Source organism: Petromyzon marinus, chromosome 26, assembly GCF_048934315.1.
Source record: "Petromyzon marinus isolate PM22_M1 ecotype Great Lakes invasive population chromosome 26, UKy_Petmar_22M1.pri1.0, whole genome shotgun sequence".
Classification (NCBI taxonomy): Eukaryota; Metazoa; Chordata; class Hyperoartia; order Petromyzontiformes; family Petromyzontidae; genus Petromyzon; species Petromyzon marinus.
In genome coordinates this window covers 10,873,053-10,896,502 of record NC_133692.1, presented here as the reverse complement: position 1 = coordinate 10,896,502, position 23,450 = coordinate 10,873,053, and the positions used below count along the sequence as shown (strand labels likewise).

The 23,450-nt window shown below is 46.3% G+C and overlaps 1 protein-coding gene across 1 annotated transcript in view; it reads left to right on the top strand.

Moving 5' to 3' along the window:
- Positions 1 to 23,450, top strand: part of LOC116946263 (guanine nucleotide-binding protein subunit alpha-13-like) — a 39,648-nt gene that overhangs the window by 1,614 nt on the left and 14,584 nt on the right. The gene's annotated exons all lie outside the window — the stretch shown is intronic.

Sequence of the window (23,450 nt, the reverse complement as noted above, 5' to 3'; positions counted from 1 at the left end):
AATGTTGTTGGTGATGATGGCCACGTACTCGATTTGAGTAGCAATGAGGTGGTTAATGTTCAAGATGGACGGTGATTTAATGGCGAGTGGCGGGACAGCCTTCAAAGAAGCCACTGGTCACGATAGCACGTGTGTTGTTGGGAGGTGGGCTGGTAGAGGCGGTTACCATTCGCGAGTTTGTTGTAAGAGCATGCCAGCATGTGGGAGAATAGTTGACGGATTGTACGCCGTGGACGGTGTGAGAATGTGAAAATGTATGGATAAGACGTGGTTTGGTGTCGTGTTGAAGCTGATTGGAAAACAGACTGGGGTGAAATGGTGGACGGAAGGGCTCGGGAGTGAAAAAAAACGCGGCTGAATGCAATGTGGCAGGAGAATCAGGGGGCAAGAGAGGGGACCTCGAGCATGGGGACTCGGATTGACAGGGCCCTTGGGGGCAAAAGGCATTTTGTAGGAGGGGGGTGGAGGAATGTGGGGATCTTGAGGAAACTGGGGCGAGGGGATGCCTTGAGGCAGTGCGGTTCTTGGGGAGGCGGATGGAGGGTATCAGAATATTTATTTGTACTGGAGGAATCCGATGAGCTATAAAGCTATGTTTTACCGATGTCCGATAGGGGCGGGTAAGAACGTTACAACAACACACCGTACAAAGACATGATGGTAGTGCAAAGTACAAGAACGGTAAACAACTCGCACAAACACAACAACTAAACCATCCCCATCCTACCAGGCAAAAGCCCCACTGAGGTATCAACTTATTTTTCAGAAGCGATGTGGCCACAAATGCTAGCTCAACAAAGTGGCCTATAATTAGGGCATTTACAGCACCAAAATAATGAAAATAATCCCAATGCATGTTTCTAAATTTGGAGGGAAAAACCAGAGGGACCCACAGAGGAAAAATCCACGCGACCATGGGGAGAAAATTGAAACTCCAAATAGACAGGCGTCTGGTTCGGAATCGAACCTGCCGACCTCCTGCATACCAAGGGAGGAAGATGACATCACATCACTTGGGATGGTTTGGGGACAAATAGAATTGCGGCGGTGAAATGTTGGTGGCAGGCTTGCGAGATGTGGAGAACCACGGAATAACGGGAGGACAATGAGCTGGTGATAAGCTGTAATAATAACAAGTGATACCTCCTATGATTTATTCATGAAAGCGCCTAAACCTTCGTCTCAATACTTTTTCAGGGCAGGCCTGCTTAGTGATGGTTTGGCCAATTGCATTAACGACGTGTGGTAGGAATCCATTGCCCTCCTGCCGTCTCGTGACCATTTTCCTGGCCACCACCATGCAGATTGTAACGATGACGAGAGAAACTTTAGAGGATTGTTGGACACGTTTTTGCGATGAGCGAGGTGGAGGAGGGCTGGACTGGGGCTATGATGGGTGCCGTCGGGAACCGGCGGTGAGCCGAGTTTGCCGGAAGTAGTGGGTGTATAACGTGTATTATTGCTTTTACTCATTGTATGTGTCCGCTCGAGTTGTTTGCCAGGCCAAAGTTGCATCTTTATCATCAAGTCACAGTCTTGCATAAGACATGATGACTTGAGCGCCGATTCTATCTGTAAACCGATGTCATCTTTTATTCATGAAGAAAGCCCTCCTACGAGGGTAAGGTTGTTTTATACATTGTTCTGCTTTTGTGGTACAGTAACTTGATTTAGAGGCTGGGGTGAAGACTGGCTTCACTGTCACACCGCAATGCTTGTAGCTTTAAGCATAACGCCAGCCCTATCGACAACCATGTGACATCATAATCCCAACTAGTATACAGTATAAGACCGGGGTTAAAGCGGTTTCAAGTAAAGTTTGCCTTGTGAGATTAACGAGAGCCTCATGACTCTTGTTGTGCTTACAATGGGGTGTTTTGTGTGTGTGTGTCTTGATCACCTTTTTGTTGTGCTTTTTGTGGGCTCTGTCTTTCGGCTTGCTGTGCTCCCTCACTCACCCATCCACCAGCCCGCCCACCAGCCTTCAACTTCATGTGCTGAGCTTGTGGCAAAAGGAAATGGTGCAAAGGGGTGGAATGAGTGTGTGGGCGTGAAGGCACGAGAGAGCTCTCAAAAGTCAGCCGTGTGTCACGCTATCCCCGGGCAGCCTTCATTTGCGTTCCTACATTTGAATACTAGCACCGTTAAGCACCAACTCATTCTTTTTATACTCCACGTTTGCGTCATGGGCGGTTTAGCTTTTACATAAACTTGCAAGAAACCCAACTGGACAAGTGATAGCGAGAGCATTCGAGAAACAAATACGGCAGCAAGGCTCATGTGTGCTCTGCGTGGCGATGTTTGGGGGAGGGGAAGAGGGGACTTGGCACATCCTATTTGCACTCATCCACGCAAATGACTTGTGTTATCCATGCGGATAAGAAGATTAATAATATGGTGATTTTTTTGCCTTTCCAGGTAATTTCCCTTGCCCGTGCAAAGGCTTATTGAATTTGTCACAAACTCTCTTAGGTGGTGACTTCTAATATTCAAGCCTCTGAGCTCTAATACTGTGTTCAGAAGAAGTTAGCACACGGGAGGTTTAATGTTGCCAACTTAGAGATTTTGTCATTAGATTTAAGCAATATTCGTTTTGTTCTGGCAACTAAAATTAGTTGAAGAAACTCGCGACAAATCTAGTGACTTTGAGACGCGGGCGTCATACTGTACATCTTTAGGCATTGTGGGTACGTATTCAAGATCCTGTATCAATTTACTTCTGTAATGCTTGGTAAATTGGCAAGTGACATTTCTGACAACTTTAAAAGTGTATTTTACGACATACGCTGACTTGCTGAGGATTTTTTTACTTTGCTGTTGAAAGAGTTGCCAACACGACCTTTCCCGGATGAGTCATTCGTGTCGTCCATTGAGGATACTCAAATGAACGTGCAGCTACTTCCGGTGAATCCTGTTACCCACAGAAAAAAATGCAGATATTGGTAAGATTCCATTCGTGGATAAAAAGGCTTTCCACCGTTTCGATTAGGGGGCGTGGATAAAGGGAGCATCTGGGTATCATGGACCCAAACAGGAGGAGTTGCTCTGTATTCGATCATACTCAGCCATGTATATAATGTTGGGCAAAACTGTGGTAGAGCTGCAAGTGTTATTAGTTTACCCCCCGTTGACCTTTTTTTTTCTCCCTGAATAGTGAAAAATTAGACCTGTAGCAGCATGTAGGTCATTGCATCAGCTATAAATCCAGTTCCTCCAGTTTTGTTCGGATCAACGCTTGCCAGAGCGGATACAGAGCTCTAAGTAAGCAGACCAATGTTCATGCATGTGCCGTCCAATCTCTAATAGGTAGAATTGTGGAAATATTTTAATTTCTGCGCCTTATTTGGGAGTTGCCAAAATCCTACAGTTTGTAGGTTGGTGTGCCATGGGGATCATGAACAGTTTGCTTAAGCACAGGCAGAGATTGGCAACAGCGGGTCTTGCTGGCCGGACACGACTCGTCCATCTTTCCACGTCATCCAGTGGTAACGCTTGCTATCTCTTCCACTCGCCAAATGAATGGTGAATTGAGGGGTTGTTGTTCGTGTATAAAATACACTTTTGTTCTCAGATGTGCTGTAAGGTTTTGTTTCATGTGCTGCTATCCGGCCGAGATCTCTTGACGTTTCGGTCCACGCACTGGAAGAAATTAAAGTTCCTGAAGAAGCTCCCACAGTACGTGGCGCAAAAGGACGGACGTGCCGAACAACACGCGCGACATCCCGATAACATTTCAGAAAACTGCACAGCACAATGGTGAAATATTTTAAGCAGTAAAATAGACTGACTGTACTTTGGCCTCTATGGGGCAAGAAAGCTGAGCATAAAACCATTGACAGTACCCTTGTTGCACACTACATGCTGAAGGTGGGGACCATTATGGTTTAGATGTAGAAAATGGACGAATTTCGGCAGGTAACCCATTCACCAGGCAACAAAAAACTCTACCATTGTAACGTGTCACACCTTGTTCACGCCTGCCGAGTATGACGACTTTGGAGTTACGCAATGAGATCTCTCAGTGTGTACCTGGTAATGCTGGTGGTATTGTTGTGGTTGAGGATTTAGGTACAGTGTGAATGTGCTTTTCGTGCCCCGACTGTAATGGCGTTTTATCGCAAAACAACAAATCCCTGCATTTAGAGCGGCCGTCACTGTCTAGCTGCCGTTTTTAATACAGACAGCCTTGTTACGAGCATTTAGGGTGAGAATACCGATGATCTTAACAGGTTTTTTTTTTATACGTAGATGGTAGTCGACCGACACACGAAGTGGCCACAGACAGCAGTAAAACAATTAATGTGAAACGAGATTCTCAAATTTACATTGCCACCGATTTACTAAAGTAATTAAAGTAAAGTATTGTAGTATATATTTGTCCGTGCACTTTCTTACATCTTTCCCAAAATCTGTTCACTGTTCCTCATAATTGCAATAGTTCCCAAGCCCATGTTTAAGGCGAACTTAATACCATTGTTTGGTGATATTCACTAGGGGTGTCTGAAATGAATGAAAGGGATTTGACATTTCTCCTACGGATACAACGACAGCCTAAAATCCACTGTGACCCAGCAGGCTGAACATGGCGCTTGACACAAGAGGATGATTAACTTTGCTCTTATAATTGTTTTAGAAAAGTGTATTTTTGTACCTAAAAAAACGAAGACAATGGCTTGTGTTCAAACGGTGCGGCTAATAATGTCAGTGTTTGTGAGGAGGGCTCTTTCGCAAGGCATTTGACCTTAACCCTAACCTTACAGCCACGCCCTGCATTTTACAGTATACCATCGTGATCCTGATCTCTTCCAACAATGCCAAAAGTGAATGTATATACAGTAAGTAGATTTAAAAATATCACCGTGGTATATCCGAGGATTGTTTTTTGCATGCTTTAATGCTAAAAACAGTCTTACTCATCCATCACAACAATAAAGCACATTGCTGCCATCAGCAGCTGTGCAACATGCGAAACAAAAAACGTATCCATGTGTCTTCTAGACCGTGGCAAGTTTCATAATTACAATGCAAACAAGAACCCCCCCTTTGCGTCGTGATTCAAGGTTTTGAGGTGTTAAAATACTGCAGAGCATGGACAGTGATGTGTCTATGCTGATTGCCATTTATAATAAACAGTGGCTTTTGGGGACTGCAATTGAATGGCTTCAATTGCAACTTATGCAATTGAAGCCATTTCCAAAAATAAAAATGGGCAATTGTTATAATGTATTTGTGCTTTAGTTGACAGGTCTTGATTTCCCATAGGCACACGGTGGAGCAAGCTATTAGTGAGAACTCTGGGCTAATGATGGCACGCTCGTAATTTATCCTGTTCGATTTGCTGCTCTTGAGGAAGGCAGTTGGGGCTGCATTTAAATTAACGTTACATGGCCACAGCCGGGAACGCCGATAGATTTGCACCCATTTTTCAGCGGTGCGCGACAGGGGTAAGGCGGTTGCTTGCGCATTAAAAACACATTTTAAAAACAAAACACGGTGCCCATTTCTCAAGGCGACGGGAAAGCATGACGGGCTGATAAAAAAAAAGATTGAGAAACTGGCCGTCGAGAAAGCACGCAGCACTCAAGGACGCGTTGGGGAGCTTGTATGCCGTCTCTGGCGCCAACGCAGGGGGAGCATTAGCAGCACAGCGAGCTCTTGCGGTGTTGAGTGCAACGTGACTTGTTAGCGCGGTCCTTTTGGTAATGGCACGAGATATTAGCCTGGCTGTTAACACGTGCGACCGTGGGTTTTCCCTGTCAACGGTTGGAATAACCGACGTTGGTTATAAACCGATGGCCTCCATTGCAAGTTTTGTGCCCATTCAACATCCTCAGACTACTTTTGGAAGCTCTTATAATTTTTTTAATTCCATAAAGCAACGGCTAATGTCGCAATTGCCTCTGCACCTAAGTGGAAAATACCAAATATGGAATTGATTACTGTGCACGTTTGTACAGCCAAGGGACTTGTCTAGATAATGATGTGCACACACAAAAGTAATCGTGCTGGACAAAGATATTGGATTAGTGTTGTGAGTTGACTGGGCCGGTAGTCCAATCAGGTTGTGGCCAGGCACCCGTTTCCTTCGTGGAGAATAACCCGTCAAAGTGCACGCGCCTTGTTACCAACTACAGAAATGCAATTAACGTTGCCACGATGTGACTTAAAGAAAACATCCATCGTTTTTTTATTTGTACAAGACGCAACATTCCTTTTAGAGAACTTGACTCATTGCTGCAAAAGTTAGGGAACGTTGCCTCTCAAGCTTAGTGAAGACATACTCTTTGGCTCTTTCGGTAAAGTAACATAGATTTATTTTATTTTCTACCTACGTGACTATCGAAAGAACCAAAGAGTATGGATCCCTGCAGTCACGAAAACTTCAAATCTAGATTAGTGAAGACATCTTTATGCAATCTAGGTCTGGATGAAAGGGGAAGTCCTAGCGAGGCCTAGTTATAATGTGGACAATTTGAACCTCGTGCTTTTTTTTCCAGAGTATTACCAGATCATCAATTCTACCTGCCTAGCTAGTGTTACTGCTGTGTGTGTGTGAGAGAACAGTGCACACACACACACAGGGACCATAGTGTGTATCGGTAAGTGGACACAAATAAAAGGAGAGTGCTTTGTGCACAATTGTGCATGTTTCCATGTAAAGCCAATTATTGGAACCACATGTTCTTAACTAATGTCTGCCATTTCGTATTAATACGCGAATATCATTCATGAAGTACACTTTCGCTTGGCCTCGAATAGATGGGGTGTCATCTGTCCCAAGTTTGGAGTATTTTAAGCCAGTGTGCTCATGCAGTCGCGATCGTGCCTTCTTCCCTTTGCTCTTTGTTTTTTGTTGCATGTTTGAGTCATTTCCCCTGTCTCTTACCAGAAAGTTGTTTGCGCAAGTGCCCTGTAACGTGCGCATCCTAGTTCCCGTTGTCGTGTTTAATTCAAGCTCGCTCCTATTGAAAGCAAATAAGGATGCCGGACGAGAACGCTCATTGTTTCCCTCCCCCCCCCCCCCCCCCCCCGTTGTTGCGACAACACTACAGGGATGTTTTTTTTCTTTCCCCCCGTGTACCGTCGCTATCCCAGTTTTTTTACTTGCCGGATTCTTGTTTATTTGTGTCTCTGCCAGCTTCAGTTCTACCGACGCATGCCTCCACCGGCCGTTGTGGTGCACGACCAGTTTTCGTGACCGATCTGCCGAGCTTGCGCGCGCCGTTCGCAGTGCACACGATGCACGCTGATGTCTGCTTCCAGTTGGAGCCCGAATGCAACTGTCACTCTGTCCTGTTTTATTTGGCGTTGCCCCCCCTCGTGCCCGCCACGTGCCCGCCACTCCCCCTCCCTTGGCCATCATGGTACACACCAAGCAAAACTTGTCGATCCGCATTCCTCGGTATCTTGTTCTCTCACAGCACCTCCTGCTCGGTGCACGCATGCCTTAACCCTGCCAGGCATGCACCCAAGGACTGTCTCTCAAGTCCAAACTACAAACTCTTGTTAAGTGCAAGATGCAGCGAGAACCCTATTATAACATTGCCCCTTCTTCGCCCGTGCCGTCCTTATTCGTTATGCCCGCGCTTTGCTTTGTACCGATCGGGCCGGCGTGCCTCTTTGTCTAACCGAAGGTAATTAACGTGTACTGCAAACACCGCAATGGGCCTGTCCAGAGGAGATTGTCGGGGGTGGGGGGAGGCATTTGTGGAAGCATCCAGCTGAACATGCCTTGCACTCTTGCTAAATCCCGTGCATGTACAGACAAAGGCTTGGCAACAGATTAACCAAGCTGTGCCGGTGATTGGGGGGGGGGGCATAAAAAATGAGAAAATGTCTGTGGTGGTGGTTGTAAAAAAAAAGTTGCACGGTCCAGATAATTTTGTGTTCAATGCTGCAGAGAGAGCGCCCTTTGACCTGATGAGTCAGTAATTACGTGCCCACTCGCATTGTCGAAGGCTTGCTTGCATTGTCGATGGTAGCAAGATTGTGAGCAGGCAAAGTCCTCACAACTCGTTTACTAGCCACCGGCTCGAAAAGGCCACCGTTTATCCGAGGCTCCACCCCTTCTCACGAACATTTCAATTTTCACTCTCTGAGTGGCCTTGCTTTTGGTTGGGAACAGTCGGTGGGGGATGGTCGAGGGAGATTTGTAATTGTCTGAACTCCCCCTCGCTCACCGCAGTTCAACAAAGAACAGTGAGAACTTTACATGTTGGACTTTTTCTAGAACCGACGATGGTGACATCACCACCTTTGGCACTGCTGCTCTTTGCTACGCCGCTCCGTGATTAACGCCACGCTGTGGCTTGCTCAGACACGGGTCTCTGTTTTGACGTGTCTTGCGCGTCTCGTGGATATCTCGAGAGACCCGAGATAACTTGAAAAACCCACCCGTTTACCAAGTCGTTTGCATGTCAATTACGTTGACAATTGCATTAAATAAAAATGGCAGAATGGTAAGATAATGTGTGCTTTCACGCAAGGCTAAATAGACATCACAATCACTGTATCATATGTTCGCTATCGACGTAGATATTGAGCAGACGTGCTTCAAAAACACATGGAACTGAAATAAATTTTATTCCAATTTTAATGCGGTGTCTGGAAAGTGTATCGAGTTCGTCGGTACAGAACTGTCTCTTAAAAGGGGTATAATATGTCCATTTAAACATTTAGCAAAACAAAGTGAAAATACATAGAGACGGAATGGTACGCGTGTGCTAAAGTGATTATTCTGTATCTCTGGCACAAACACTGAATCGGTGCCTGATGTTGCGAGCTTCTTGCAAGCATGTGGAAGCGGCCAGAGCTATCAGAAACCAGAGCTCACCACGGCTCGTTAATGGTCTGCAATGCCATGCCCGTGCTGTTGCCTCTGGGAAAACGATCTTTGATGGCCACGCCAACCGTGTCGGCCTCTGTTTATGAGAACCCGGCATCCTGGAATACCAGGTGCAGGGAACCTCCAGCACATGGACCGAGCCCGCTCTTCAGCCTCAATTCACACGACACGCGGCTGCATGGGGCCTACCACTTAAAAATGGGCCACAAATGACAGCCGTTACTGCGAGCACCTTAGCCTTACCGTTCGGGTACCAGAGGGGAATATTTTTTTATCCTGGCATCTCTGCGTTTTTTTATATATATCAGTCTGTTCGGTCACTTCTGTTGCTGCAAGGACCTATTGTAGTGACGGACGTGGCTGAAGTATGTGAAATTTTTGGCCATCCGTTACCTGAAAGTCCTGTTCATCCCTCTGTCAGGAACTTTTACCCTTCACCCCCACTGCTGAAAACTGGTTAATTTATTCCAATATGTCTTCTCAGGTTAGAATTGGCAATTTGCTCAAGGTATTGCCGCCCTGGGTATCAGCGGTGTAATGATGCATCAATTCACCCATTAAAATCTGTTATTAAACTCACAATATGTGCATCAAGTTGCTTGTGCGAGAAAAAATGTTATAAAGTTTGTTCTATAATGAAATCACGTGACTTCTGCAGCAACAAGCCACCACTACGTTCACCGGTGTAAACAAAAAAAAATATTTACGAATCAAATCGCAACTCGATTGTAGCAATTAACAGAATCGCCAGGGAGGTGAGGGCTAAGTCTTCACATCTCTCTCGTGTATTATTGATGGTTGTGTCACCATGATATACACCTTTCTACCTATTAATACATGCTGACATGTATTAACGGTATTAACAGTGAAGGTTTGATTTTGGATTTGTTAGGGTTTTCGACTCCTCAGGTAGCTTTTCAAAAGCTAAATGTGGAATTTAATCATGGGCAGATATTTTTGAGCATGTGTTCATGTTAAACATGTACAGGAATTATCAAGGAGTGCAAACTATCCTGTGGAATCTATCCTGCCACTTGTGCTCCAATATTTCCCCATGTACTTCACTCAGATTCCTTTACCCATGTTAAGGGCTCAGTCTACCACATCGACTCATCCATACTATCTTGAACCAACATACTGCAGGGTCATAACACTTCTCTCGCATTGCTAGACTTGACAATTGTTCCCATGATCTCTTTTCCCCAAGTTCTTAACCTTGCTCGATTCATGAAACGTATTAACTCTTATCTATTACACTTTTTTTAAGTGCTGTTTGTTGCAGGCCACATTGCATTCTGGACCTTTAAAAGCCTGAGCTCGACATCTGTCAATACAAATGGTGGTCATCCTGCCCAAAAGAGGGCTTGGTGTGGTACTGTAATGTTGGTTGGCTTGTTTTCGGAGAGCTTGTTAAAAAATAACAAAACAATACATTGTCAATCCACTACTTGATGAAGGGCTCCCTATGCCATGTCGGTCTTCAGAATTGTCTGACCATAATTCATCATGGTGGCCTGTGCAGGTTGGTGAAGGAAGGGGCGCCCATGATCGGTTAGGATATCGCTCGCCACTGGAGTTAGCTGTGGCTGTGAATTGGAACTGAGGTCACCAGGTTCATAGCACAGTGCGCTAATAACCGCACCAGGTATACTCCATGTAAAGATGCATCAATTCGCAAATCCAAATCATTTTCTCCACCACCCCCCCCACCCCATTTTTCCCTTTACTTTTGTTCCTCTTTCCTTGCCTTCCCTTCCCAATACAATAACTTACGCTGCTGCTGCTGCTGCTGCTCGCAGTCCCTATGTTCGTGGGGCAGTGAGCCCAATCTCCTCCCCTTCCCAGAACCCAGGAGCACCGAGTTCGGACTTTGGTTCGTGGAATTTCTGTACCTCCCTCCCCCTCCCTTGTTGTGGTTTGTGACTTTTTACTGGGCTCTTGTTATACTGAAAAAATATATATAATTTCTGCACACACTTTACATGTGTAACAGACGATGAATTGCATTGCGGCCACATAAGGGGAGTTAGACACAAAAGGCCCACCTTCATCACCTAGAGGTGGGGAGTTGGCTGTGGCCGGGAAGGGTGGGATAGGTGCTGGGGAGATTTGGCGGGGGGAAAAAGTATTTGGTTCTGTTTGCGTGGGGGTGTGATTGATCAGGGAGGTGTAAAAGGGAGGGGACAAAGGAGAGTGGGGAGTTGGAAGGGGACTGATGCCATACGTGCGTTGTGGCGAAGAGCGAGGTGTGGGCGAGTTGCCATGCGGTGGTCGAGCCTGAGTAAACACGTGTTCGGTGTTCCAGGATCTGCTGGAGTTGGCTGCCCGTGTGGTTGGCTGGGGCAGTACTACACATTTATCGAATCATGTGTTTTGAGAAAGCTACTCTTGTCAATGAGACTATCCTGGTCTCTTGAGTTCTCACCTGGTTAAAATAAACGTGTTTCTCATTTTTTGTTTTAATGTAATGGGGCCACATGAGCCTGCAGCCAATAGATGTGCTACCATTCACCGCAGTGTTAATAGTAATTGCTGTGATTAAATTGGTGACTGAAGCATGGCACGTCATTGAATTACTGGGGAGGTGAATTGTTCACACCCAATGTTAATGTCACATTTAGACCAATGCAGCAAGCAAGATTGGGCAAACGAGACAAAAAAATGAGAAACAATACGAATGAGGCTGTCAGAGGGAAAAAAAACAATGACCCCAAATCGTGACAGTTCATGGAAGTACTGGAGGGGTGATTCGTGAAATGCCTGGGACATATGTACATACACACTGGTCACAAATTATTTTTATAAAATAAATAGTATTCATTCCTCCCCCCCCGTAATGTTTTTTTGTGGATTGTACAGTGTTGTGATGTTGTTGTGTTCAGACGCTATACAGATACAAATACCCATGATTATATTGGTTATACTGGCGTGTTGCTGCACCTGAGCACACAAGTTCGGTTATGGAACCTGCTTTTGGTTTCATCCTGTGCTTCTGCTCCCTCCCCCCTTTTCCCGGTTGACAAATAAACTAGCAACAAAGCACCAGTCCTTCAGGGTCTCCAAATAAAAGTTTTGAACAAATGTATTCATTTTAGCCTTTGGATTCGGTAATATTTACTCACTTATATACAAACTTTAGTGGCTCCTAAGAGCAGTCATTTCCCCTTTTGGCTCTTCCTGAACACAACTCGATGTTTCTACCCGAGCATAATGTCCTACAAGTAACTTTGTTTCCGACTATGGGAGAAATTTGGTTTTGCGTTTCCCCGGGTGGCACTCTTGATTGCTATTGAAGGAAGGAGATTCTTAGCTCCCAGGAGATTAGGGCCTGAATGTTTGCCTGTTGCGTGTGCGTGAAGATGGGAATGTGGGTGAGTGAGGTCAGGATTAGGTTTTCTGGGTGTGCATTGCAGGTAAATCCTCCATCCTTGGAGATTATTAGAAGGCCATTTATTTACTTTTTGTTTATGTTAGATGAGACGCACTGGGGGCAGTCTTATTATACATTATGGAGGGTTTTTTTTAATCAGGTTGAGGACTTTTCCGTAATGTTTGGAAATTTGGATTTTGTTTTACTACAGTAATCCCTATTGTATTACTTTGAGTAAGTTTGTATTGGGGCTCAGATTGACATGGATACTAACTAGCATGCTGTGATGAAGCACATACAATAGTGGAATAACAAAACTACTTTCTAAAACATGATTGAGTTTACAAAGCGTGACGACCCTGCAAATGTGGGGAAATCGTTTCTGGTCCTCCCCTCCCTGCAGATCATCCATAGACCAGATTTCCATCTGCAAAGCCTTTCATGAGTTTCATTTGCTGATATGTTAAGGGGATGGCACTTCAGTTTTTGTGCAGAATTTTAATGGGTTATGGTTTTTGGTTTGGGTATACGGTTAAGGTTGTTTAGGGGTTCGGGTTTGGGGTAAAGGGGGCCAGTACTTGCTTTTATTTCCACATCTGGATGGACAGTTGCCTTGGCCCTCTTTTTTAGATTACAGAATAGGATTTTTCTGTGTTTTCATAGGAATTATCCAGCTGGCTCCAGCCGAAAATGCTTGCAGATTATTATGCAAATACATTTGACAAAATGTACATTCCTGCCGGCTCAATTTAACATTTCCCTGCCATGTGAAGTGCACATTCATATGGTGGTGGAGGATGTCTACTTTTGATTTAATTCTCATGGTCATCCATCGCTAATCCACCGCTGGGTGAAGGTTTTCCCAGGCTGACACCTCCTCGCGATACTGTGATGTAATACGGCTTCCTTTAAAGTGTTACTTAATTTATTGTCCTAAGTTGTGATGGGTTGAGTTGGCCACCAATCGGGATATGAACTCGGAACCTTCCAATTGCGACTCTAGCTCTTTGCCAGGTCCAGGGTCTGGGTGCCAGCCGTCTGGATACACACATTTCAGCATTAACACACCTAGTGGGGGAGTGCATGACCCTCTAAAGGCGTGAACCTGAATTTGAACGCCTCCGATAAACTTTTCCGGCCGAGCTTGCCCAGTAAAACATTTGTGGGCTTGATATGCAAGTCGTGGTTTATATCCAAGCTCTCCCCCGTCACCATTGGGGGCCCCGGGGCGGCTTCACCCAAGTGGGCTGCTGTTGCTGCTGACCTCTGTCTCTGCATTAAGCCCAGCGAGACCCTCCAGCTCAGCAAGCCATGCGGAGGCCTGCCGGGTAGGCAGAAAAGCAATACAATGCATCTTTAAAGCGGGACCACACAAGAACCGTATCTTCTTACGTCACTCTGTTGCTTTCTGTTCTCGCTTAGAAAAGATTTTGCAGGGGGTTTTTTTTCGTAAGGCGTTTTTGTGTCTAATAAGAATTTGGCAGTTATATTCATTCTAATTTGTAATTCATCTTTACATTTAAAAAAATACCCATGAAAGGCTCTGAATGCTGGGATTATTTTCAGTATGCCCCTGTGTGGAATTTTTGGTCAATTCCTTGAATATATTCTGTTTTGAAAGAATTCTGAGTGCCCAGAGAAAACCTACACGAATTAGGAGATGGAAACACGAGCTGCACACTGATAGGTCGGCGACCTACTTGTTTTACTGCATAATACAGGCACCTCATTGCCCTATAGGTGGCTCATATACGCCCTTCAGCTGTTTCCTAACAAAAGCATTTAAAGTAGGTGTGTATTTTGGCATTCGATCTTTCATTGGGTCGCCGGCGTTACATTTTGACTTGGGATTAAATTTAAACTGTCGGCGTCCGGCTGGTGTCCTCGCATTGTGCCCCGTGACCACTCGCGGTGTGATAACACGTGCGATAATCTGTTGTGCGTGCTGCTACGTTACACCTCCGTCATACCGAGGAAGCAAAGTGCTCACGGAGCTCGACTGTATTGATCCGCTCATGCCAAAAGCAATTCATCAGCGTTATGTCGTGATGAATAACACCATGATTAATAGAAATTGGCGTGTACCGGCCGTTTAATTTTCCCATAATGATGGAATGTCTGTATACATCTCCTGACAATGTCTGCTTATTTCAGTTTGTTGCTTTGTTGTTTGCTCGGTCACTCAGTGAAACTTAGAAAGAATTAATTCTGTACATTTTAACAAACCATCGTGGACACCATTTGCAGCGGGTGCTATTCAAACAATCGTGTTCATTGTCGTGGTAGTGATTTATTTAACGTCGTGTTTGCAGCAAGATGTCAGCTTGCAGCAACACAGTAGTGGATTCTCGTTTTGTTGTCGGTAAGGATTGAGCCTTTCTGGTGGTATAAAACACATCCCTTACCCTGCGGCAAAATAATAAAAGCTTTAGACCGTACAGCCAATCAGAGTTAATGCCATAAAACCAAAGAAAATCCTCGTAGTCATTCATTCACTCGGTTCTTCCACTGTAGATTCAGCCTGAAGTCTGGAAGTTCCGCTCTGACTCATGTAACCGATGTGGGTGGGATTTTTGGATGCATGCTGTGAGTATCCCCATCATTCATTCGGTGCCCATCACACCAACTTAGGTCGCTGGCGGCCATTTGCAGGCTCAGGCCCCGCGCGCACGTTTGGTAACAGTGCTCAAATCAACCCACCGTGTACGGCTCTGGGAGCTGACGAGGCATCGCCTGCTCCTCACTGCAGACGCAGGCCGTGTTCTGGGCCTGGTCGAGAGAGCCTCGCTTTTAATTTTTTTTGCGGCAACCTGACACCTATACGGAGACCATTCGGGCATGGCCAGATCATCCGTGGTTCTTCTGACCCCAATGGAAGAAGTCTACTACTCGCAGTGTCGTCATCTTAGCAGATATTGCTTATGTTGCTTGCAGTCGTGCGTTGGAGCTGCGTGCTCCCAGAGATGAACTGAACAATTTGAGTCTCCTGACAGCAGATATATGCTGGTCAGCAAAGATGCCTTGGGTCCATGGTCTGGCGTGACCGTTTTGCACGGCTGGCCACCGTTCTTCTCTTGTCCTGGAGTGCAATGCCAGCCAAGAAGTAATCGGTCGACTTGAGAAGCCAGTAATGTCTCCGCAGCATTCATTTAACAGGGGTTGACCTTTTTTTGCATGTGAGGACCTTCTCCCATGCAGGGCCACGCATACTCCGCTGCCGAGTAGCAGAGAGCCAGCGCAGTTGACATGAGTGTAGACGCATTCGCTCCCCATTTGATGTGGCCTGTTTCCGGATGATGTTACACTGTGAGCTCATCTCTCGCCTTTGTTTTCTCGATGTGTGCCATGTATGTCGGATGAGTTGTTACACCGAGGTAGAGGGAATTTGAGCTGTAGACCAGTTTTTTTATGCCTTTCCATGTTATGTTGAGTACCCTCTTTGCATCCCTGTTCCTTGGATGGAGAGCGTACACTTGCGTTTAAACAAGGGTTGACGCATTGATTTTTGTCATTGTAGGTTAAGTTTGTTAAAGTTGTTGTCAGTGTAATTTTCAAATGGTGGGAGTGTTTGCCCTTGGGCTGTCAGAGGTCATCCACATTAAAGCAAACTTCTGGTGCCCATGTGGATTAGCTAATCATTGGTCTCGATGTTAACCACTAACAAGCTTCGTTTTTGAAGACCCTTTCTCTGTCACAGCTGACTTTGCTATTCATCCAGTTCTACGAAGATGTATAGTTTCTTGAGTCGAGCTCTAATGAGTTCGTTTAGCTGTAGGTCTTTGTTCATATGCGGAAACTTGGTGAGTAGCCGTCGATTATTGACGGTGCCGTAGTTTGCCGGCGAGTCTACCAAATACAGCTCCTTTAATCAGAACTTTACTATAACTGACCTCAATGTGCCGTGGAAGATTTAGCAGCTTGCTTGTGCATGACTTATCTGGGCAAAATTGGTCTTGCTCTGTAGGTCAGCCTCTCGTCAACACGTGGTATAATAGGGTTCAGTATGAGCCTTTCAAAAAGCTTTTGTGCGTGTGGCACTGGAGGCAGATGAGTCAAACACTTTGTCTCCGATGATTATTTTCCCAGTTCGGGAAGTGTCACAACTGGGTCTTGCCAAGTACTTTGGTTTGGACAGGCCCAAGATGCGTGTTGTCTTGGTAATCAAAATTATGTTTTTTCTTTAGTACCAGGTACCCCTCCTCAGATAAGGTTTATCTCGCAGGGGAGGCCCGCTGCCAGTGCTCAGGTTGTTTGTGTCACTCAAAGGTCGGCATGTTCACGAATTACGATATTCAGTAATGGCAATAGACCATGGCCTGTTTAGCAAATTGTGTCAAACACTGCCAGCCTACGAGAGACTGCAGCTTGTGTCTCGCAAGCTCGGAAGACTTTTACATTTGTTGCAATGTGGTGGGAAAATTTGTCTTGCCATAGAGGGCCTTCTGACTGGCTTCTTTTTGCTTTTTACTTTTTATCCCTGGGGAGATATCCAATACTGTGGCTGGAGTGTGTATGGTGGGTTGTGTGTGAGAGAGTCTAGCATCATTAGTACAAAGTAAAGACAGAGTTCAGGTATGGTGCATACTGGTAACTGTAAAACGGTGGCACATGTATACAATGTGTGTGTGTGGTATGTGTATTGTTTACCTTTTAGGTTCAGTAAGTATACAAGTTGGCCGCGTGTTTGTAGATGTCTTAACACTTTCCTTTCAAACGTGCCCTATCTCGCAATGAATGCTTGTTTGTGTTGGATAAAGGTATACAGTGATTACTTGCAAACAAAGGTAACTGCTGTATTATATTTTTTTGTTTCGGGCAACAGCTGGTCTCCTTTTTACCATACAATTCTCAAACCACAAACATATTCGACACCCAGCCATATGACGGGCTGACCTCATTGCTACCGCCAAATGGTCTCTTTTTTTCCTTTTAGGTTTTTTTTTCGTAACAACTTTCTCGGACGGATTTTATATATATTTTTTTTTTCGCAGTGGCCTGGAAAAGGGACTCGTGGGACAAGTCGTGTCCGGGCATGGTGCCCTCAGCTGAAGTCCAAAATACAGAGCGATGTTCGCTGCACAGTGTGTGCACTGTGGGACACAACTTGAACTCGTAGCTCGTTGTAAAATACGCGTTCGCTGTTTTGCCGAGTGATCTGTGTTTGCTCGAAAAACTGCAAGCGAGTAACCAAGATCATTTTGAGTGGCGTCAGCTTTGCACGCCTTGTGTTTCCTTGGAACTGGCAGCACGCGCTGCAGCCACTAACGCAACAGAGATGAAGCAATGTGGATCGTTGTGGCTTCCAGAAAACGTGGAATTAATGTTAGCGATTTCCATGATAATTTTTATAGTTATTTATTAAGCCAGATAAGCTTTAGCACATTGCTTAAAATGTATCTTACGAAGGGTCATGATTGTAATGTTTAACCAATTTAGTTTTGGCTATATTTACTATTGCAGGAAACTGGAGTACTGGGTGGGGAAAAGCCCCGCCAATAAGAGGACACCCAAATCCCTACGGATAGTTCAGCAGGCCATATGCTAATGCTGCCTTTTATCCACCTCTTGTAGTCCAGTAGGGGTGAGTCTCTCATGCATACCCGTGGTTGGTATCTGTTGCATGGTCTACATATCCCACGTGCAAATTGCCGACCCGCAACCATGCACCATGTTGCGGCACGGTTATCAGGCAGCAGAATGGGCCAGTGATCCTAAGTTTGCACGGGAGATGTAACGTGTAAGGCTCTTGGGCGCCACAGTGTTAAGTACCTCGGCTGGTATACAGGAGGCTGTGGGTTCAATTCCGACCCTGACATCTATATATTTGGAGTTTGCGTGACTCTCCCCCCCCTGGGTCGTGTGGATTTTTCTCCGGGTCCTCCGATTTTCCCCTCCGCATTTAGAAACGTGCACTCTCGAGTAATTTGGCCGCTGTAAATTCCACTTGATAAGCCACTTCGTTGCGCGATCATTTGTGATAGCCAGGTCGCTTCTGAGAAAGAGCTGTATAGCTCAGTGGGGCCTCACCTGGTGAAATAAAATAAGCAAGCACGACTCCACCGTGGTCGCTGGCTACCGTTCGGCGGACGAGCTGCACACCCGGGAACAGCTGCCCTCGGTGGGATTAACACGAAACTTGGCCACTGCGGTAACATGAGCCGACACGTTGTAGCTCGGCCTGCGCACGCAGCTGTACCAGCGTAACTTTGCTTTTTTGAAACGTTTATTTGTGGTGTGCAGCTGAAATTACGCATTTTATTTACAATACTGGTCTCATGACATTTTTTTTTAGGTGGGGGGGGGGGGGGTCGGGGAAATCTTATTTTTATTGGGAAGGCGAACATTTTCCCAAGATATGGTCTTATATGGTATTTTTGAATGCTTGATTTTCTTACTTGTTAAGTTTTTTGATGTGGCAGTATTCATTTAACTTTAAATAATGCTGTAATTTTTAAAAAAAACAGCCCATCAGGGCAGCTTAGTTGACATTATAATTAGTTAAACCAACGCGGGACCCATGCCAGAGTAGCAGCGTGTTTGTCTGACATGAATCAGTTATAGTGACGTAAAGCAGCAAGGCAAGACGGGAGTACCATCTCTTTTGACCTCTTAAATAGCCATTCTGAACCCACCGTTTGCGTACTGTTCCCTGCCTCCTCTCACTCCCCTTTCCTTCCTTTGCGCCTACCCAAAATGCCATTGATTTATTAGGCTTTTAGGACTCAATTGAACCCTTTTAAACACGATGTTGTGTTCACCGGCTGCGCGTTTGCGCTCTTGACTTCAAGAGCCAGTGTCCGACCGTCAAATGTCCGCGTCGGCGGTCATCGCCGTCGCAACGTGTGGAGTCGCGACGCTGGGCCGCCGCTCGTGCGCGTCGTACATCGCAAGATGGATGGCGCTTTTTGAAAACCTGTACGAGTGCCTCGTCGCCGGTCTACTTATTTATTTGATGGGTATATTTATTGAGTGAAAACATAAAGATCGTCCCGCTGATGTATCTGAAAACGGTGGTGGATTCTCGAAACAAGTCACCGCTGGATGTGGTCGATTCACACAGCAACTTTTAAGTCTGCGCTCGCACATGGCAGCGTAGGTTTGAGCGATAACGCGCACAGAGAAAAGCGATCGGCATTTAAATGACTAAGACCATGTAAACAAACTCTGGCAGAAATGTCGGCCTTCTTAATGTATAACATATGCTCCCCAAGCAGTGTGGGGTAAGCATTGGCAAACTTCAACTATCAACAACCAGCATCGAGGAAGTAGGAAAAAAAAATTAAACATATAAATGCTGCCTAGGGGTCAGCCCTGAAATGGGGTGGGTCCGCATAGAAAATGGACGACTACCGAAACGCTCCTTACTTGCCACCCAGGGTTACGCTGTAGAGCGAACAGAATGAGCGCGTTACAATGCCCTCCCTCTCAGTGTGTTGCGGGCTCGGGCGTGCTAAGCCACAGTTTGCTCGCTCACTCTGGGGGGCAGGGTTGAGATGAGTTGAACAAAGATCGTCGCCAGCATGAGATACCCAGGGGGGGGAGGGGAGTGGGCAGCAAAGTGCCAGTATGGCAAGTGGGCCGCGGATCATTCATTGCGGGTATATTTCTTTGACCCTGATGGGTTGAACCATGCGTTTTGCTTGCTGCGATGTCTTGACGTTTCGTTCCATGTGCTGGGAGCTTGCTCAGGAACTGAATTATAAAGACTCCTCCCAGCCATTATGCCTTCACTTTGTGGGTTTTCTCTGAATGCTCTGGTTTCCTCTCACACATTGAAAAACATTTTCAAAGTAACTAACTGGCCGACATTACAATCAGGGCAGTCATGACAAGAGTGTTGAGACTAAGTTCAGGTTTGTTAACTTCAGGTCGGATGAACATTTTGGCAGCACGCATCTTTGTTGGCAGCCAGCATTTTAAATTCCACATTGCTATGGCAGAGGCAAGGCTATACTGTACACAGGATGCCGGCTACAGTTGCCTTATCACAACGGTGGATGTGCCGAGTCAACCCTGATCTAGATTTAAACGTCTTTCCGATCGAGAGCCGAGCACTCTGACCACAGTGCCACCCAACCCGGATGAGGGGCCATTTGATTTGGAGGCAGCAGCGTGACTGGCATTCTTTCGGTCGCTTGATATGTGCTGCACCAGGGCGAATGGGGAGCAGGATTTGAAAAACCAGTTTGCAGGCATGGGACACAAACGTCTTCTGCCCTTTGGCAGCGATGCCTCTTACCCCACCTAAGCCTGTTCTTTGCTAAGAAGGCTCGGTTGGTAAGAACTGCAAACATAACTAAGCTATTTTAACAATTAAGTCATCGGCATGTTTCTATATGTGGCTTGTTTTTTATGTTCTACGTGGCGATGGGCAGAGAGCTATCGTCTCACTGTTGGAAGGTCGTTTGGTTCACAATCCTTTTTGGGGATTGGCCGAGTCAATCATTCTTCCAGTGATGATAAATCCATCCTAGTTTGTGGGAAGTTGACGGTGCTTGTCCTATGGATATGATCGACCAGCCCTTGCAATTGGAGAGTGGATAAATTCAATTTATTGGTTTTCTTCAGGGCTCAAATAGCCATTTCCTGCCGTGTATAAGTCAAATTACTGCTTACTGGTGTCCGGAGTTCCCTGGTACCAACTCTTAGTCCATGGACGTCCCACCAAGGACTGCCAATGGACACGAACGCTGTCAAATGCTCGTGAGAATAGGTCGACAGTTTGACCTGACTGCGATTGGTATCTTGTTGCATTAGATGACATTAATAGTTAAAAAGTCGGAAAAAGAACTTCAAACTGGTTTGCTTACAGTTCGTGTATAGAGTTAGTTTTTTTTTATAAAGCCAGCATTAGAATAATCTCAAAATGAACCACTTAGCTAGCATTAAAACTGGTGTACAGTATATGCTGTAATCTGAAAAGCGTGCCTGCATTGGCAGGGTGCCAAAGGGAGGTCGTACATCAAGTAGGTTTTGTCTACCTGCATGCACAATTTTAGTCTTGATTGTGCTTCTCTCTAAGCCGTGGGTTTTTTTTTCCTGCGGGCACTCCCATGTCTTTAGAACACACACAGAGACGCTCAAAAGAATTAGCCAGACATCATCTCAAGCTCCGTCCTCCTGAAGGAGACCTTGACTTTGTGCCAAAAACAGATGCGTGCGTAAAAAAAGTGAAACACTGTCGGACGCCACAGGTCATCAGCTCGTGATGAAAGCGTTTGTGTGGTTTCTTTTTTTTTGTCGTAAAACCGTTGCACATTTCGCCGCTCGTGGTGGACCGCTGTAGGATCTCCCGGTGCCCAGAGCACGGCGTATCGCTGCGTCTGTATTTTTAATTCCCATCCAGCTCTGCCAAAGTCCTCCCGACAGCGGGACAGCAGCCACCCGGGGTCTATAGAGAAGCCAGCTTCTGAGCCTTGGCTTGTTTTGTGGGAGGCAGCAATGAGTTGTCGCATTCCTCGGCTATTGCCAGAAGTCGTCTTTAAAAAAAAAAGGCCTGTTTTTCCAAAGTTTTGTGAAAATCGCTGCGTTGAACTTGGCCATCAAAGACCCTTTCTCTGCTCCTACCATTCTGAAATACGTTTCGTTGAGCGTGTGTGTAAGAAGATAGTGGTTTGGAAACACCGGTGAAGAATATTAAACCCTGTTGTTCATTACCAAACACTGCCCCGGGCGGGCAAGGCAAATGTCAAAGTGTCCATCCGCTCAACTTCTCAGCTCCTGAGTCAGCAGTGGAAATCCCACATTGCCATGACAGGGTAATGTTTACCCATTGTACAGCCAATGTATATTTTCCCACAATGTGGCACTGATTGTATCAACCCCAGAGATGTGATTTGGTTGAGCCGACCTCTGACTGGTATTTACGCTCGTCGTTAACCTGTGATTGCTAGTTGTGTGCTCCAGCCACAACGCCGCCTTCACTAACGCGAGCGCTCCTCGAAGGCAAGCCAACATGGGGAGCAAAGGTTGTTGGTTTTTGTTGTCCTTTCCTTCACACTCTTCTCTCCCCGCTTAAAAAGGTGACCGTGCTTGCAGCCGCGACTCCCGTCAAAAGGCCGCGCGCTGGGGAGGAGGGACGAAACTTCGCTCCGTCATTGCACCACGGTCGCACAAAAAGACGCAATCGGCGACGCCCGCTAGCGAAATAGAGAAGCTCGTTGTTGCGTGGCGTGTGTCCGCCTCGACCGTATCTGGGAACAATGGCAGGCAGTCTCCCTGCCTGCCTGTCGGTCGGTCTGTCTGTGGTTCATTCACACACGGCTAGCTGCCAGCGCTACAGATGTGCTCCGGACTTTTTCGATTCTGGAGCAACACAGGAAATGATTCAGCCCCCTTTGCAGATCGGTCTGCCGGCGCTCAGTCAGGCGATGGGGGGGGTGGTGGGCGGGATGAGGCGTGGGTGGGGTTGAAGAAGAACAAGGGGCAGGCCCTTCCAAACGTCGTCCCAATTTAGCCCCGTGTGCGGCGAGTACAGCACTGTACACGGACGGCGTGCGTGCGCCCCTCTGTTGACGCGTCGAGACTCTGCGTCGCCTGATTGAGGCTTGGGGCGGGGCGGGGGGGGGTCCCTTGCCGGCGCGACTCTCTGCCGAAGACTGCGTCCTCACCGCTGGAAATCGTCGACCAAAGTGAAACGTTGCTGTTAGAGCAAGCGATGCTGCGAGAAGCATATTCTTTTGTCTTTACACAAAGCTTCCCTGCCCCCTATATATATAGCCCTCCAGCATCCCCATACACGCCCCTCCTACCCCGCTAGAAACTCCCCTCTTTCCGGTTTTTTGTTACGCCGTTTTGGGTCCGACGTCAGCTGTTGGGGTTGTGAGCGAGTCGAGCTGCTGGGCCCCCCTAGCCATCTCCCCTTATCCCCGCCGCTGCCCCCGTGGATGTTGATACGACTGCACTTCTGGGCCGACTGCCAGCTTCTGGTGACTTGTGTTGCCAAGTTGTGGTGTTTAAAAAAAATCTCCAGGCCATTCGTCAAAACCCACTGGAGTTTGCAGAACACAAACAATTTAACATCTTGTATTTTCAAAACAGTTGTTTTACTGAAAACGGCAATAATAACCCAACCCCCGCAAGGCCATTGCAAACAAGGTATGGAAAGGCAAGACGAGTCAAAAGTGACTGCGTGCTCAAAACGAGCAAAGGGATGGGAGCTCGTCTTTCTTTGTGGACCTGAGCCAGAAGTGTAAATTCCACAATCCGTGGCAGGAGCCAGTATCTACTAAGTGC